The 15,912-nt window shown below is 41.9% G+C and overlaps 1 protein-coding gene and 1 long non-coding RNA gene across 5 annotated transcripts in view; one reads left to right on the forward strand and one right to left on the reverse strand.

Annotated features, from left to right (window-relative positions):
- GRIK1 (glutamate ionotropic receptor kainate type subunit 1) overlaps nucleotides 1-15,912 on the forward strand; it is a 260,499-nt gene that overhangs the window by 142,276 nt on the left and 102,311 nt on the right. The gene's annotated exons all lie outside the window — the stretch shown is intronic.
- Nucleotides 1-15,912, reverse strand: part of LOC148685954 (uncharacterized) — a 129,597-nt gene that overhangs the window by 484 nt on the left and 113,201 nt on the right. The window lies entirely within an intron of this gene.

Consider the following 15,912-nt stretch of genomic DNA (forward strand, 5'->3'; position numbering starts at 1 on the left):
GAGCTATTGCGTGTCCTACAGTGTCGGATATTCTCCAGCAGAGGAATTTCTAAGTTAGACTCTCTTGCAAATGCTAAATAGCTGAATCAGAACTGATGTAGTAGTTTGAATTAATCTTGGCAAGGGCGAAGACGATGGGCTGGTTCACACGCAATGCCCAGCCAAATGATGGCTTAGTGTGAGCATGCAAGGGTTGAGGGTTCCTGGAGAGGAGATTTGAATTGCTGATTGCTCCTCAGTCTTGCTTTTGCTGTGATACTGTAAGATGAGCCATAGTCTGACATAGTGTGATGTGAAAACCTGGCTGATGGTTTCCTGCCCCATTCAAGAGTTTAATTTACAGAGTTACTATCATTGTGATTGATGTCAAAATGATGGCAAGTGATTGGCAGGTGGTTGTCTTACCCACTTATAAAAGTTGGCCCATGGGGATGGGGACAGATAGTGGGGAACTTTTTTGGCTCAGGCCACATGACTAAGCTGGGGAGCAGACAGCAGTTCAGCTATGACTTTGTATCAGGGGTGAGCAAACGGCAGCCTTAAGGCTGCATAAAGCTTACCCTAATTACAAAAGCCCTCTGCAAGTTCAAATCTCGGACAAAAATGTCTTCTTTCCCTGTGTCAGCCCACTGGTCAGGGAGGAAAGGAGAGAGTGAAAGGAATGTCACTCTTCTGACTCTGATTCTGTCCACTGCTGGGTTTGGCCCCACTCACAGCTGCCATGGGGTCCCTGAAAAGTAACCCCTGAGGGAATTTGACCCTCTGTGGGAAAAAGAGCCCCTTTTCTGTGCCATATATGCCTGTGGCTGTGACGAATTACCTTATTTTAAAGATTTATGGCTTTTAAAATAAAAGTTACTCTCAAAATGACAGAATCTTATCAAGTTCAAAATATTAAGAACAGGTGTAAGAAAGCAACCTCTTTTCCTCTGTGGTGCCTCTTTTGTCACTTGTAACTTTCTTCCCAGAAAGTGAATTTGTCTTAAAAGCATTCCCCCCCCCAACTCTCTTGCTGGGAGGGAGAACTTGTTCCCGCTGGGATTATCCTGCACTCACTACTATTACATATGGTTGGACACTCATTATTATTTTTCTGACTAGAACAGAGAGCCACCAAAAGGCAAGATCACATTTCATGTTTTCCCCAACTCAGCCAGAGCAGCTGGAGGGCGAAGTCCCAATAGATTGCAGTTAAATGGAAAGCAAAAAACCAACAACCCGTTATCCATCAGGGTTTCTGCCTAAGACTTTATTTCTCTGCTTCAGCATGACAAAAGCAGAGTATTTGCCCCCCCCCGCCACAACTGTCAGTTGAGAAACTGCTGAGAATGCATAGCTGCCAAGTTATCCCTTTTTTAAAGGGATTTTCCCTTATGCTGAATAGGCTTCCTCGCGAGAAAAGGGAAAACTTGGCAGCTATGTGAGAATGGCATGGAGCTTTTACTCATACCATTCTGAAGAGCTTCCTTATTTTTTGGTCTGTAGCTCTGAGCAACTTCAAACCAGCAGGGTTTTTGGAAATGCTCCTAGCAATTCCTCTTCAGAAATCCACTTGTGCTGGAGCAAAAGTATGCAGTGCACACCATGGAGTATTCTCATTTCCTGAATATGTCAATATACAGCAGATTCTACCTTAAATTCAGCCACTTTCATTATGTGTGAACCTGGGTAGTTTCTTCAATGGGCACTAAGATCTTTACTCTTCAATGCAAACTCTTGTTGTTCTGAGTCATTTTGGTGTCCCTTATTTAGTCCAGTAGGCAGCTACGGTAGCTTTATGGCAATCGACTAAAAGTCCTAATCCACAGAAAGATGTTTAACAGTTTAAACTGAAGCTTGATTAATGACACGAGAAGATTATCAAAGGAGATTTAAGAGTAACCAAGGGTAAAATGAAGGACTTGAAATATCCTTTTTATTTTTATTTTTTAAGGAATAATAAAGTGATCTGTTGGGATAGTCTAATGTTAACGTTGAGGACCTAATACACTAAGTACTTACACTGGAGTACCGGTACTTTTCTCCAAATTAATTGCACCCATGTAAGAGGCTGGTAAATCATCCCGGTGTTTGTTTCAATCTAAAATTGCCTTGCAAACTACTGTAAAGGTCAGCTTATATTTTACTATGAAATGTATACGACTAGGAATAATGTGGTTTTGCAGCGCCTGCATCCTGATACTGCTCCCCAAGTTGCCAGTTGTTTTGAGATCATATCATATAACTATCTCTTGCCATGAAAATGTTCCCTCGGTTCTTGCATGGAAAAGTCAAAAGGTTTCCCTTGGTGCGATGTCTGAACCATTTTTTGTTTTTTGTTTAACATTGTAGAGATAAATCTATCAAGCATGTGTTCATTTATTTTGAGATTTTGCCCTATTCCAAGGGTAATTTAAAGCAATTATGCATATACATGAAGGATCAGTGCTCCCAAATGCTTCTCAATATGAGGGCCAAGTCTGCTCATTACACATCAGTTACATAGAGGTCAGTTGAAAGAGCTCGTGCTGTGAAGTTATTTGCCATGTGGGTTTTCCAAAGTGTGTGGTGGAGACATTCCAATCACTAGCGAAGGATGTTTCGTGGTGGCCATTGGCAGTGGGAGCACCGCATGGTGGTGGCTATAATATATGGAAGGGGCCTCAATATGTGGATTGGTACTGTAGCATAGAAAATCTCTATGCAAACTTCAGCAGTGCTCAGGCAGAGCCCCCCCCCCCAAATGTCTGCATTCCAAGCATGACCGAGAATTGTTTCAGCACAGCTGGCAACAATTGGGAAAAAGCATCAATATGGGGATGTTGCAAGGCACATTACTCTTAGATAAGCTGTAACCGTTTGTCTTCTTCCTACTTGAGCTGGACAAAACACAGCCTCTTGCAAAAGGGGAAATATCTATCGTGACATGAACTCTAATCCACTTAATAAAATAAACAGTTCTAGAACTGGTACTGGATCTGCTCTGAAGGTTACCTTGTATGTTACCCAGAAGCAGCAGCAAAAGGATTGCCAAGCTACTCACACACACACTATCACGGTGCTTCCAAATATTCTGCAAAGGGGGAAAGTTTACATGGAAAAAATAAAGTGTGCCGTCCCAATGTGGGGATAAGTTCTGCCATCTGCACTGTTCTTTGAAGTATTAAAGAGGATAGGCAGGAAGAAAGAATGTACCTATAGGCATGGTTAACCTCCAGTTTGAGGACCTGATCTGCCTCCCTGTCAAAGCCACTGATTTTGGTGAGAGCAGCGGCAAGTAAAACAAAACAAAACCCCCAAACCAAAACATTTGAGTACACACAGTGCTGGGGTAAGTGGAACCAAAGCCCCCACAATAGATTCAAATTGCCTTTCCTGAGAAGGAAGGTCTGGCTGTGTGCCTGCCTGTATGTATGTGTGATGTTTGCCAGCTGGCTCAGGCCAGTGGCCCATCTAGTCCAGCATCCTGTTCTCACAGTGGCCAGCCAGATGCTTGTGGGAAACTGGCAAGCAGGATTCAAGCACAGGAACTCTCCCCTCCTAGTAACTGGTATTTAGATGCATTACTGCCTCCAACTGTGGACATCATGGCTATTAGCCATTGACAGTGCTCTGCCCCATAAATTGTCTTCTAATCCTCATTTAAAGCCATCCGGGTTGGTGACCATCACTGCTTCCTATGAGAGTGATTTCCATAGTTTAACCATGCTCTGCGTGAATTTTCTTTTATCTAGCTCAAATCTTCTAACAATCAGCTTCATTGGATGTTCTCGTGTTATGAGAGAGGGAGAAAAACATTTCTCTATCCACTTTCTACATGCCACCAGTGCTTTTCTCTCTCTCTCTAAAAAAAAATGTTTAGGGGTACTCTCATTTCCCTACTCATATTGAAATACTGCCCATCAATGAGGCCAAACTTAGATTGTTTAGGGGTATGCGTACCCCCAGAAAAAAAGCACTGCATGCCACACGTAATTTTATAACCCTCTTATCATGTCACCTCTTACTGCAGCCTTTCTTCATAGGGCAGCCTCTCCACCCATCTGGAATGAAGGGAGAGCTTCCATTCTTCATAGTCTCCTTGCTGAACATTAGTTGCCAGACTTTTCTGTGTCACCAACCTGAAGTTCCAAATTAATAATGATGCTTAATTCATTAATCAACTTAGAAAGCAGCAACACATACCAACAACAAACTCTGCATCAAACAATAATTTGAGCTTCAGTCCTTGGATCCAGCAGTATATGCTTTGAAGCCTTTAGACAGAGTCCCTGTAAGTGGCTGCAACTGCTTCGTCCTCCTCTGGCTATGATTTTACGCTCCAATAGCAAAGGACGTCACAGGTGATTCTTGGCACCTCCGGCTAGCTGGCCATTCTGCAGGAATTCATTATCAGGCTTTGCCTGGGATGACCCTGACAGGCTTTCGGCTCATGAGCCCCAGATGCTGCTGTGCCCTTATTGTCAAATAGCTTGCACTTCTCCGGATCCCAATGGAAGTCTGAAGGGCATGCCACAGGATAGCAGGCTTCATCATTTGGGTCTGAATGTTTCTGACACTAGATTTGTGACCCCCTTTCTGGTCTCCATGCCAAATGTTTGCTGTTGCCATTTATTCTTCTGAGAAAGACCAACAAACCTCTGGTGTAAGTGTGGGTGTGTGCGTGCGCATGCATGTTATATACAGTGGTACCTTGGGTTACAGACGCTTCGGGTTACGCGTTTTCAGGTTGTGTACCGCAGGAAACCCGGAAGTACATGAAAGGGTCACTTCTGGGTTTTGCCGCTTGCGCATGTGCGGAAGCGGTGCTGCAGGATACAATTACGTATCACGGATTATGTCCGCAACCTGAGGTTCCACTGTAATAATAATAATTATATATATATATATATCTATCTATATATCTATATCTATATCTATATCTATATCTATATATATATATATATATATATATATATAGTGTGTGTGTGTGTATGTGTGTATAATATGCATGAACGTTAACAGTGTGCAGTGTCTTTCCTGCCATTACATAACTTATTCCATAAAACAAATGTGCCTCATGTAGTAAAGAAGGCAAGAAATGATAACAGCATTTAAGAAGGCATAATGTATGTTTCGTACATATCCAATTGTACACTACGGTCCCCACTCATATGCAGGCATGCACAACAATGTGGATGGGACAGTGGCTCCAGGTATGTATTTGCATCTGAATTGCAGTACTGGAAAAACGGGGGTTTCCCGGGGAATACGGGAGACTTGGCAGCTATGGTTGATGTGCATGCACAACTGCTCTGTGTGCAGAGGTCTCTCAATCCATGAAGGATACTTGAGTGCCGAAGCTTTATACCTCTTTCCTGGCTTGGGTCAATTATGCCAGTGTTTCAACCAGTGTGCCTCCAGATGTTTTGGGACTACAACTCCCATCATTCCTGACCACTGGTCTTGCTAGCTAGGGATGATGGGAGTTGTAGTCCCAAAACATCTGGAGGCACACTGGTTGAGAAACACTGAATTATGCATATGCCACTATGCGTATCAATGATGTCTGTATATGTAAGAGATGCACCACTATTTCCTGAGCCCTAACATCAGAGCTATGTGGTTGGCCTCAGAACACGAGACTAGTTTCCTGCTCCCAGCAATCCCAATATAGCCACCAATCCTGCCATTGTTTAGGGGAGGGCCTACTTATCTCCTAAGACTTCACGGGGGGGGGGACTCTATCATGTTCCCTGAAGTACCTTTTAAACTTTTAACTACCCGGCTTTCTGCTCCTTTTGCGAGTTGCTCTCTGGTGATTAAGTCATTTCTACCTGCTTACGTTGGGTCCTACTGTCCCTGCGCCCCCAAGCTAGAGGGCCCAGGGACTCATCGTAGTAGTTATTCTCTTTCTCTGAGAGAGCCCAGTGCTCTGCTGCCTCACTTTGGTGTGTTTGTGTCTCCCAGTCCCAAGAACACTGTGGTGAAACAGTAGCACTAGACCCTCTTGGAGAAGTCTGCATTGGGATGGGGGTAACTATTGTGCTGACTGAGACCCTGGACTTTTGGCTTGGGAGCGCAAGGCATGCTTGCATAAAAGAAATGCAACATTATTATCTGTAACAAAATTCCCTGACACAAGTATGAAAATGGCTGAATTATTCATCCATCACTACTCCCTGAAGGCTACTACTTCAAACAAGTGATTGATAAATGTTTTTAATTGTGCGTATGCACACATTTGTTGCTTATCTTATATCTCCATCTGAAATTCGTTTCCTTTGGATAGATAGAGATGCCCCTGGAGAAAGAGTACTCCGCTGCGAATGCAGTGAAGCTTCAGAAATACCAGGCCAAAGACCTGGAAAAGATATGATGACCAAAGCCTGTCTGCTAACTAATAAAATAAAAACCCAGCCCACCTACCACCCTTCCAGTTTCTTAAGGCACAAAAATGTGAAGACCACCCACAGAAATCTTGTTTCTGATTCCACAGCTGAAAGGACAAGCTATATTTTTCTATCTCTAAAGGCCTTATCTTTTGTGGTTTTGAAATCTGAAAATGACATCTATCTTTTTTTCCACCAGCCAAGAATATATCATAAATTTAGAATTCAAATGTGCATTAAATTATCTAGTGGAGCGTTCAAATAATCTTGTTTACGTTAGCCACAAATTCACATTTAGAATGTGAAGGTGCATTAATAGTATGCAGGGCAGGAAATTCAGCGGTGCAGAGATATTATTGAAAGAATTTTAGCAACTTCCTAACAAATAATTGTGACTGGAAGGAGAGCCAGAATGATAAAGCATCAGCAATGCTGGAAGTATCAGTACAATATTTGCTCCCACCGAGGCTGTTGTGTGGATGCACGATGAAGGGATGAAAGCAGAGAAAGGTAAAGCAGTGGAAAGAAATCTGAACAATTGCATACTGCCAGTGATAATGTCAGATAAGGGCAAACGGGATGGGGAGGGGAGGCAGGTGGTAGGGTCAAGGCAAGGAAGAATAACAAAGCAACATGAATACAAAGTGCAAAACACAGACAAGTTCAAGACCCAAGAAGAGGATTCTCAGGAGACCCACGACTAATTTAGTAGATAAGATTTATACTTTGTTCAGCTTTGCTTGTTATAAAAGAAACTGATAACAAAAGGCCACAATTTCTCAGAGCTTTTTGTCTCAGGAAAAGCAAAAGTCAAGCAAAGAAGAGAAAGCAGTTGTCAATTAGAATACTAGAAAGTAGAACATGAATGATACTTTGGCATTCGTGCTGAGTGGGTGGTGCTGTGGTCTAAAGCACTGAGCCTCTTGTCCAAGGTCAGCAGTTCAAATCCATGCAACAGGGTGAGCTCCTGTTGGTCTGTCCCAGCTTCTGCATACCTAGCAGTTCGAAAGCATACCAATGCAAGTAAACAGGTACTTTTGCAGTGGGAAGGTAAACAATGTTCTCATATGCTCTGGTACTCATCACGGTGTCTCGTTGCGCCAGAAGCAGTTTAGTAATGCTGGCCACATGACCCAGAAAGCTGTCTGTGGACAAACGCCGGCTCCCTCATCCTGAAGTGAGATAAGCTCCACACCCCATAGTCGCCTTTGACTAGACTTAACTGTCCAGGGGTGGGTCATTTACCTTTTTACCTCATGCTGAGCAAATCTAGGCAGAATCGCTTGGAAGTAAGTCCCACCAAAATGAATTCCATGAGACTTCACTTACAAGTACAGTCATACCTCGGGTTACAGCCGCTTCAGGTTGCGTCTTTTCGTGTTCACAAATTACCTAGTTCATGCAATGTGAAATGTCTGAGTTGGCACTTGAGAAATCAAGATATGGAATTGTAGAAACCCTAAATGTTGATGGGGACACAGGTGGCACTGTAGTTTAAACCACTGTGCTGCTTGGACTTGCTGATTGGAAGGTTGGCGGTTCGAGGCCCTGTGATGGGGTGATGTTCTGTCCCAGCTCCTGCCAACCTAGCAGTTTGAAAGCACACAGTGCAAGTAGATAAATAGGTACCGCTCCGGCGGGAAGGGAAACACAATTTCCGTGCGCTGCTCTGGCTTCGTCAGAAGTGGCTTAGTCATGCTGGCTACATGACCCGGAAGCTGCCTGCGGACAAACGCCAGCTCCCTCAGCCAGTAACATGAGATGAGTGCCGCAACCCCAGAGTCGTTCGTGACTGGACTTAACTGTCAAGGGTCCCTTCACCTTTCAGTGTTGATGAGATCAGGCTTTCCCTCAATCTGCCCTTTATCTGCTGCTGCACAAAAGCAGATGCAACAGCTGAAGTTGCATAAACAAGAGAAGCAGCAGCAAGCACACCAACCTCAGTTCATTTAAACCTCCAGCTAGAGATTTGTGGTTGTGCAATACTGCAGTGCATCAGTGCTATGGGGATAAGTATGCTCTGATCGGCTTGAGTGTGCGTTGCAGGGAGTGATGCTTTGCTTACTGTAGCCTTAAGAAGAAACCTATTCACTAGTACTTTGGTGCTGCATAAAAACTTTCCTCAATAACCAACACAGCTGTGTTGTGGGGCTGCTATCCTGGGGCAGAAATGGACTGGGATTCTCATGCTAGCTGCATATACACTAACCGAGGAATAAGTCCCACTAAACTTAATAGAACAATTATTGGGATTGCACAGTAAGTCTGCACTGCTGCTAACTGGCCAATATATCTTTTGGGAAGCGGCCTTCCTCCCTTTTCAGCCCCTGATAGATGCTGTTTTTAGATTATGGATCTCGAGATTGTCTCTTGCTTCTGTTATTAATTTAAAGCAAGCTGTCAGCCTTATCCCTAAAGTGATTTGTCAGCAATAGACAGCTTCTGTGATTTTATAAAAATGCATCTGCTGTATGAATATTTTTTCTTTTTTATGCCTGTTGAGTAGAGCATAAATCCCATGATATTCTCAAACATTATAGTTTTTGCCTCCTATTTCTACAAAGCAGGGCAACTCACCGTACATTGGTTTTCATTACTTCGGGTGTGTGGGTGTTCTTGACCCATTCATTATTTGTAGGGGAGAAAAAAAGGGTCCAGATTTCACCAGGGTTTTTAAAAATAGAGTCTGAATTAACTTTAGGAGTTGCGCTGATTGGGGGGGAAAGGTCTATGGGGAACCTAATTTGGAAATGCTCATTTATCATGATCAATGGAGTGGAACCTTTATGAAAAAAGTAGTTATCCTCTAAGAAGATCCCCTCAGTGGGGATTTTTAGTCATTAATTTGTTCCGGCTCTTGCAAGAAATCATAAAAAGTACCCAATCACTTTAATTATTCAAGGGCAGGCTTTTTCTTATTGTGTGACACCACCACCCCATTTAATAAGGTGGGAGTGGAATGTGTTGAAATTGTAAAGTTATGGCATGCATATATATATATATATATATATATATATATATATATATATCCTTTAAATAATTTTTAAGACTCAGTCTGTTATATGTAATACAATTTGAAGGCCACAACAACTGCACAATGCATCAGTTAGTCCAGACAAACATTGACAATTCTGCTCAGCAATCTATTGATTTCAGTTGACATTCCTCCTGAAGTGTACGTGTTTGGGATATTTTGGAAAGACCCTGGACATTATTTGATAGCGAGTTCACTCAGGCTATTGAGATGTGAGACTGTACCTTCAGCAACCAGTGAACAGTTGCTGGAAGAAGCATTTTGATATACACTGCCCCCAAATTAAGGGACTGGAGTAACTCATTGGAATGACAATTCCTGTGAATTTATCAGCATTGGCCACTCACTCACATTCACTAAAAACATTATAGGTAAAATGTTTTTGTTTTTTTAAATTTTAACACCAAGTAAATGTGCTCTCCTGTTTTGTTTCTGCGAGGCAAGATGGATTCCCATTGAGCAGCTTGCTTGAATGAGAGTTGGAGGTGAACTGAGGCCTTTTGAGCCTCTGCCTCCAGTCCATTTCTCCACCAGTGGTTCCCAACAGGTGGTCCGGGGACCCCCAGGGGTCCGCGAGCTATGCCAGAGGGGTCCTCAAGATCCTATTAGAATAAAAAATATATTAACTATATTTCGTATGATAACATATTTTTTGTTTTGGCCGCTTCCTGCATGAGCAGAGTCTAGCGCAAAACTAGAATTAGATAGAGGCAGTAGTTCTGCTGTATGCCGCAAGGACTACAAGAAACTTGGAGATAAGGCAATGAAAAAGATACTTCCATTTGCAACCACATATCGGTATGAGCAAGCATTTTCTTCCATGTGTTTCATGAAAAACAAATACAGGAATCGGCTCGACATGCGGTCGGATTTCAGAGTGAAAGTTTCAAGTTTGGAACCTAATATTTCAGAAAGAATGGACTCAAAGGACAGATTTAACTCATCTCATTAAGAACTGAAAATTAAAACTAACTGTATACTGATGGTGTACTCTGTTGTAACTGTAAAAAACATATAAATATAAAATATAAAAAGACTCTTAATTTGGCTCTCACTTTTTAATTTTAGGATTAGGAATTAATGGGGGTCCTTGTCACAATAGCAGCTCGATGAGGGGTCCTCGAGAAATTTTTGTTGGGAACCCCTGCTCTAATGCCCCCTTTCGGGGAACTAAAATATCCAAAAGGATCAGCCCTCTGGCCTAAATATGGGCACTTCTGCATTCTAGGCTCTCCCACATGGAACATTCCTCATGCCAATGAACCATAGAGAAAATGTGGGAGGTACTTGGTTCCTCAGGTCCAGGGAAAGTCATCCTTGAGGGTCCCAGCTCTGGTTCTATGTGTCCTGGTACTCTGGGATCTGGTTCTGTGAGCTCCTGCCTGCCAGTCTTATGTTCAGTTCACCAGCATAAAGCTCAAAGCCTGCTCCACATCCTCAGCTGGTGACAATGTAAGGGTCCCACTCACAGCTGGATTTTGGAGTCGTGCCGTGTCTCTTTATCCAGTCTAATTCAACAGCTATTTCTCTTACTCCATATGATTTCTCTCAAGACATATAAACATAGGCTGTTGATATCTGCAGCCCACACTGGGGGACAGTGCCAACTTGATGCACTCCAGATGTGTTGGGCTACAGTTCCCATCATTCCTAAGTGACCTTGATGTCTTGAGTTGTAGCCCAAAACATCTGGTGGGCACCAGCTTGGGAAGTCTGATCTACACTGTGTACCATGCCAGAATTCCCTTAAGAGGGGTGCTATATGTCCCGATTCAAGAATTTGAATCACTTGCGTACAACAATGTGTGCTTGTTTATGGAAGGACCTGGCATTTTGTGGTGCAGAACTCTCAGGTCCCTAGAGAACTAGCTATGCTTTTGTGTTGCAATCAGCAACAAGCATTTCGTGCTTGCTGGGCTTGATCTATGTTGTGGTTTGGAGAAGTCAGTGGCAATTGCCCTATTGATTTATATAGATTTAGTGGATTGCGCCTTAACTCTTCCTATTTTATCTTATAACAATATTGGACTGGTAGCTGAATAGTCACAGCTGTCCCAATCCATCTAAAGGTATATATACAGTACACAGATTATGTGCATGCATTCCTAGCAGGATGATGCATGCACAAACAGATCCTGTGAATGCAATTGTCCCTCCTAAAAACAATCACTGTGGCTTTATATACAAAATCATAAAATCATAGAATTGTAGAGTTGGAAGGGACCATGTGGGTCATCTAGTCGAACCCCCTGCAATCGAGGAATCTTTCACCCAACGTGGGGCTTGAACCTACGACCCTTATATTAATACTCAAGTTCTACTGACTGAGCTATCCAGAGTCCCTATTTAGAAGTTAAAATCCCACCTATCAGGTGTGTGAGAGAAGGCGGCACTCAGTGGCATCTGGCTTTTTAGAGCCACAACTGCTCTGCACATCATGTGTTGGATCAGAATTACACTGCTCTTTCCCACCATCAAAAAACCACGCAGGAAGCTGATAGTGGTCCACATTTTATTGACTCTTTGTGTGAAGATGTTAATCACTGATACACTTTCAGAAACACAGAAACGCTCAGATGTAAGGAGAAGTACAGTATGTGACACTTGCCAAGATATATGCAAATCCTTGTTGACAGATGCTGGCAAATTGGAATTGAATTTCAGCTCCCAGTAAATATTCTTTTTTTAAAAAGAAAAGAAAAAGAAACAGACTTCTAAAAATATATTTGGCACTTATTTTAACATTAAAAATGTTTGTAGGGTTTGCACATGAATGACCAGTATAGTTCCAGTCGTAGTACATGGTATGCATTCCACAGGAAGTTTTATTCCAGGGGTCAGCAAACTTTTTCAGCAGGGGGCCGGTCCACTGTCCCTCAGACCTTGTGGGGGGCCGGACTATATTTTGAAGAAAAATTGGAACGAATTCCTATGCCCCACAAGTAACCGAGAGATGCATTTTAAATAAAAGGACACATTCTACTCATGTAAAAAATGCTGATTCCAGGACCGTCTGCGGGCCGGATTTAGAAGGCGATTGGGCCACATCTGGCCCCCCGGGCCTTAGTTTGGGGACCCCTGTTTTATTCAAATTAATTGCAAACGGTATCTATGCAAGCGTGTTTGTCAATCAGAATGCCAAGTAAAGCAGAAGGGCAAGGGGCACATACTTCTGCCTTCAAATATAGCATCTGGAGACTGATTAATTTCGAAAGGAAGGGAAGCAGGCTGGACCAAGACATACCAAAACACACAGAACCAACAAACTGGAAGGAAATGAAACGCAAAACAAAACCTAGGCCTTTAGAAATAGTAAACTAGACTAGAACGTATAAATAGCTGTGACAAATCTAAACATCACACATTCATGAAGATGAATTTCTAGCCAACCCCAATTCTATAGGAACACAAATCATGCCATTCAGTATAGTGATCTAAGAGAAATGCTAACTTTTCAAATCCTCCTATCTAAACTATTTCTAAATTGTGCCCTTACAAGCTAAAACAATATAGAAGCTACTAGATTCTAGGGTGTCAGTAGGACTTTTTAATGGTAAAACTATTGCCCTTGGGAGTGGTAGGATTTGCAATTTTTACCCTGATGGATGTTTTATCCTTTTGATTACCATTGTAAACAAGTGGGTATGCATTCCTGTTCTGTCCTGCAGTTCCCTCTTTGTAAAACTGCACCTGTTTGGATGCAATCTGATGGATATGCCAAATGTGGCTTGTAAGCATAAAAATGAGACCAGGAGTTCCAGCTAGCAGATATTTACACAGAATCCATTAATAAGTTTGGAAGGGGGAAAGAAACGAAATGAGGCAGTGAGAAGATGTGCACGATCAAAAGCAAAACAAGTAGGTTCTCTTCAGGCAGAAAATAGGCACATTATTATAAAGCACATGTTCCTCTCTGTAAAATAAGTACCATATTACTGGCACTTAATGGCATTCCTATCGGCAACATTTCTCTTCCGATTAATCCGCTGCACGGTTGAAGTGATCCACTTTTGTGCGCTGGCTAATGTGATGCTTTTGAGTGTTTGATACGCCTCCTCTGAAGTGTTCTTCAAGAAAGGCGCACATTCAAAATGTGGGAACTCTCTTTCACTTATAAGACCATAGGCAAGTGGGTGTTGAGCATTAGGTCTCTGATGTTTTGACAAAAGCAAAGAAGGTTTTTGATATGCCATGCACTTAAGAATCCATAGCACTGGCCGTAAATGTGATTATACCAAATGTATATTTGTTCACAGATCTTTTTCTTTTATGCTATCAGAGAACAAAAAAGGGCAATATTTCTAGCTTTGCTTCATAATAAATGTTACAATGTATGATGTGTGTGAATCAATCTTATCTGTGCAGACCCAGCAGAATGAAAGGTATAATGACGGGGGAGTGAAATGTCAATACATAATTCATATCTGACAGTGCACTGCAATGAGTTCTATCAGGCAGCACTTCATAGCAAAGAGAGGTCCTCAAAAGCATCTAAAATTCATCCAGCATCAGCTCATCGTGTTTCTGCTTGGGTGGCAGAATCGATCATTTGAAATGAGCAAAGTGCCATTCTGTACCATCGCTAAAGCAGATGTGAGAAAGGTCCAGGTCTCCCATTCTGGCCAAGACACACCTAGCCAAGCAAATCTTGGATGGAGTTTCTCAAGTGCACCAATAACAGACCATTCCAGCATCAAATATAGATATTTTTTTTAAAAAGCTAAAAACTAATTTTGTCATTTTCATTCCATTTGTCTTCCTTATGAATGTCTTGCCTTATACTTTAATATTTAGTTACAGTGCCAAATTCTTGCAGTTATCCTAGAAATAGCAAATAAAAAGTCAACACTAAAGTGACTTTGGATTGGGATTCCTATTGCCAACTGTGGCATTTTGTGGCAAATGATTCATGATGCTCAAACTCATGCACCTTTACATAAATATGAGAAAAAAATAAATTCCAGAAAATACCCTCAGTTGGTAGCCAGTTTTATGTTTCATACCTTCAGCTGGTGTAATTTTTTCCTACTGGGATATGGCCATCAGTAATTAAATAATAATAATTTTATTAGTTATATGCCGCCCATCTGAGTAGGTTGCCCCAGCCACTCTTCCAGCAAAGTACTGTATATAAACACCATATGCTTGCCATTAGCTGCATTAAACCCTCCGATGGCATTGTTAGTTAACAGTTCCTTTTCAAGCTATCATGCAGTAAAAGGTCTAGTCTGTTATTATCCTGCCACAAATGCATAACACTTATTATTTTTTTATTGTTGACAAAATGCAATCCTTTTCTTTTTTTGGGGGGGGGAGGAACTGCATGCTGTTTTTTCTCTGACAAAGTTTGAGCTTGTGGAGGATGCAATTTATGGACAAAAACAGCAGAGGTCAAAGAGAATAACAACCACCAGACCTTTAGAAGGCATCTCAAGGCAGCCCTGTTTAGGGAAGCTTTTAATGTTTGATGGATTTCTGTATTTTAATATTTTGTTGGAAGCCGCCCAGAGTGTCCGGGGGAGCCCGGCCAGATGGGCGGGGTATAAATAATAAAGAAATAATAATAATTATTATTAGTCAAGAGAAAATGCTTGCAGTCATTATGTGCCAAAGCTTCAGAGGGAGAAAGCCTGTGACCCCCACACTGTATTTTTTCCAAGTTGTTAAACCATGAAGCATAAGTCTTTTCTAGCCTCAGATATTCCTTAATTAGAAATCCAAAAACTGGACGTTTATTGAAGGGCAGCCCCAGCCCAACCCTATGCATATCTCTTTATGCATTCAGTGGAGCTTGCTACCAAGTTGCGTGTGTATAATGTTATAAATGTAGTTATTGCCTTTATGCATGTTCACAGGAGTTTGGATCCTGGATCCAAGCTATAGCCTAGGTGAGCAGAAGTGAATGAATGAAGCTCTGGTTTTGTCCCACCCCTTTCTACAAAAACAATTGTCAAATCCGTTATACCTAGACAATTCATGCAAAATTTTAAAGTCTCCTTGACCATGGCTTTGCATATAGAAGGTGCTAGGTTCAAACCCCCTGGCATCTCAAGTTAAAAGGATCAGATGGTAGAAAATAGGAAAGAGTTCTGCCTGAGACCTTGGCCAATGCTAGGCTTGATGGGTAAATAGTCAGACCTGATAAAAAGCAGCTCCCTGTGTTCAATTTTCATGGTCCATACTCATATCTGAAGAGAGATGCAAATGTGAAATAAATAAAGTGAATTATAGCACTTATGAGTCGTGAATGCTTATCCATATGACTCTTCTGATCCATTGATTAGAAAGTTTCACTAGACGCAGGTATGATTCATGAGAGCAAATCTGTGTTCTTAAAATATGATCTGGGATGAGGGAGGAAGCAAGTCTGGCATAGCTCAAGTAGCAGCTTGAAGAACACAGCTTTTAGAACAGCCTTTTTGAACACTGAGAAAAACAGGATTTGATATACTCATTTACATTTACCTTCAGCAAATGCAGAACATAAATGTCAGAATCAGAAAACTGAGTGTAGGGAGGGGAAGTGAA

Source organism: Zootoca vivipara, chromosome 4 (assembly GCF_965207765.1).
Source record: "Zootoca vivipara chromosome 4, rZooViv2.hap1.1, whole genome shotgun sequence".
In the NCBI taxonomy this organism is placed as follows: Eukaryota; Metazoa; Chordata; class Lepidosauria; order Squamata; family Lacertidae; genus Zootoca; species Zootoca vivipara.